At 41.1% G+C, this 3,011-nt stretch overlaps 1 non-coding gene across 1 annotated transcript; it reads left to right on the forward strand.

Moving 5' to 3' along the window:
* The first annotated feature begins 541 nt into the window (after positions 1-541).
* Positions 542-700, forward strand: LOC132385321 (U1 spliceosomal RNA). Its single transcript, XR_009509151.1, has one exon. It is a non-coding gene; the product is annotated as a U1 spliceosomal RNA (small nuclear RNA).
* The last annotated feature ends 2,311 nt before the right edge of the window (positions 701-3,011 follow it).

Consider the following 3,011-nt stretch of genomic DNA (forward strand, 5'->3'; position numbering starts at 1 on the left):
TAAATTGTTGTCGAAACACATCATCCAAAAACTTCCACAAGCTGGGGTAAAGATGGAAAGTGCAAAGGGAATTATGTTCCCGGCTCGCACAATTCACTCTTAACTTGGAATCTGTTGCAATTCCTTCAATATAGCTGGGAACTTCCAACCCAACAGCCTTGTGGCAGTATAAGACAAGAGCTGTTCATGAAGTTGGCTCACTCCCACCTTCACAAGGACAGGTAAGGATGGAGAAGAAATATTATTCATGCCATTGATTCCTACACTCCTTGATCACTGAAGTCTGGGCAAACAAGTCACCTCTACTCTCTCAGACCGGTTAATAATTAAAGAGTTTGAAAAACATAATAGCAAAGGCAATGTACAAAATACATATTGTGTGCTAACTTGGACCTCCGAACAATGTATATTAATTGACCAGATTTTAGATTTTCTCTATTTCCCAAGTGCTCTAACTTTCATCCCTGATATTCTACTCTTTGATTGGTAAGAACACAGAAACATTTTTGAAAATAAGATAAGATAAAACTTGATTTATCCCATACTTACCTGGTAGGGAATTGTCGGTGATCAAGACAGCCGAGGTTCCAGGACGAGGCTATCCCATTGCACCCCAGGTGTGCTGACGCCTGCGATGTCCACAAATGCGGAATACTCGACTGCAAAATTTGTGGTAGTGGGGGACTGCGTTCGCGCTCTAAAAAAAAAGAAAAAAAAGAAAAAAAAAACTTGATTTATCCCAAAGGAAATTATTGTTGCAAGGTTGTTCAGTCAGAAATATATACTTTAAAATATAAAATGTAAGCATCGAAGTATGAAAAAAATGCAAAAAGCGCATTAAAAATAATAGTGCAAAATACAGATGTGCAATGAAACGATATACTTATGGAGGAGGAGTTGTATAGTCCAATAGCCACTGGATGAAAGGATCTCCTGTGGTGTTTAGTAGTGCACTTCGGTGGAATCTGTCTGTACTAAACGTGCTCCTCTGTTTGTCCAGTGTGTCATGGAGGACGTGAGAGGGATTATCCATTATGCTCCGTAGCTTCAGCAGCATTGGCCTCTCAGACACAACCACCAGGGAATCCAGTTCCACCCCCATAACAGAACCAGCCTTCTGGATAACCATATAACCATATAACAATTTTGCATGGAAACAGGTCATCTCAGCCCTTCTAGTCCATGCCGAACGCTTACTCTCACCTAGTCTCACTGACCTGCACTCAGCCTATAACCGTCCATTCCTTTCCTGTCCATATACCTATCCAATTTTACTTTAAATGCCAATACCGAGCCTGCCTCTACCACTTCTACTGGAAGCTCATTCCACACAGCTACCACTCTCTGAGTAAAGAAACTCCCCCTCGTGTTACCCTTAAACTTTTGCCCACTAACTCTCAACTCATGTCCTCTTGTTTGAATCTCCCCTACTCTCAATGGAAAAAGCCTATCCACGTCAACTCTATCTATCCCCTTCATAATTTTAAATACCTCTATCAAGTCCTCCCTCAACCTTTTACGCTCCAAAAAATAAAGACCTAACTTGTTCAACCTTTCCCTGTAACTTAGGTGCTGAAACCCAGGTAACATTCTAGTAAATCTTCTCTGTACTCTCTCTATTTTGTTGATATCTTTCCTATAATTCGGTGACCAGAACTGTACACAATACTCCAAATTCGGCCTTACCAATGATTTGTACAATTTTAACATTACATCCCAACTCCTATACTGAATGCTCTGATTTATAAAGGCCAACATACCAAAAGCTTTCTTCACCATCCTATCCACATGAGATTCCACCTTCAGGGAACTAGGCACCATTATTCCTAGATCACTCTGTTCTACTGCATTCTTCAATGCCCTACCATTTACCATGTATATCCTATTTGGATTATTCCTACCAAAATATAGCACCTCACACTTATCAGCATTAAACTCCATCTGCCATCATTCAGCCCACTCTTCTAACTAGCCTAAGTCTCTCTGCAAGCTTTGAAAACCTACTTCATTATCCACAACGCCACCACTCCTTAGTATCATCTGCATATTTACTAATCCAATTTACCACCCCATCATCCTAATTTCATCCTAATCATCCTAAAATCATTAATGTAAATGACAAACAACATTGGACCCAGTACAGATCCCTGAGGCACACCACTAGTCACCGGCCTCCAACCTGACAAACAATTACCCACCACTACTCTCTGGCATCTCCCATCCAGCCACTGTTGAATCCATTTTAAAACTTCAATATTAATACCTAACAATTGAACCTTCCTAACTAACCTTCCATGCTGAACCTTGTCAAAGGCCTTACTGAGGTCCATATAGACAACATCCATTGATTTACCCTTGTCAACTTTCCTTGTAACCTCTTCAAAAAATCAATAAGATTTGTCAAACATGACCTTCCACGCACAAATCCATGCTGACTGTTCCTAGTCAGACCCTGTCTATCCAAATAATTATATATACCATCTCTAAGAATACTTTCCACTAATTTACCCACCACTGACGTCAAACTGATAGGCCTATAATTGCTAGGTTTACTCTTAGAACCCATTTTAAACAATGGAACTTATCAAATCCCTTGGTATCAGCTGCTCTCATCCTGCTGCCCCAGTAGACTACAATGTAGAATAGAACGCTGGACACCACTGAGTTGGAGAACATCTGCAGCATAGTACTGTAGATGTTCAATGACCGGAGCCTCCTCAGGAAGTACAGACGGCTCTGTGCCTTCTTGTACAGAGCCCCTGTATGTATAGTCCAGTCCAACTTATTGTCCACGTGAGTTCCCAACTATTTGTAGTTCCAGACCACCTCCACAACCGTTCCCTTGATGAAGATAGGATGCAAGGTGTTTTCACTTTCTTGAAGTTGTCACCACTCAACAAAGTTGTCCACCACTCTCCTGTACTCAGCCCACAACTGACAAGTCGTCCGAAAACTTCTGTAGGTGGTAGGAATCAGAGTTGTACCTAAAATCCAAAGTGTAGACAGTGAAC

Source organism: Hypanus sabinus, chromosome X2, assembly GCF_030144855.1.
Source record: "Hypanus sabinus isolate sHypSab1 chromosome X2, sHypSab1.hap1, whole genome shotgun sequence".
In the NCBI taxonomy this organism is placed as follows: domain Eukaryota; kingdom Metazoa; phylum Chordata; class Chondrichthyes; order Myliobatiformes; family Dasyatidae; genus Hypanus; species Hypanus sabinus.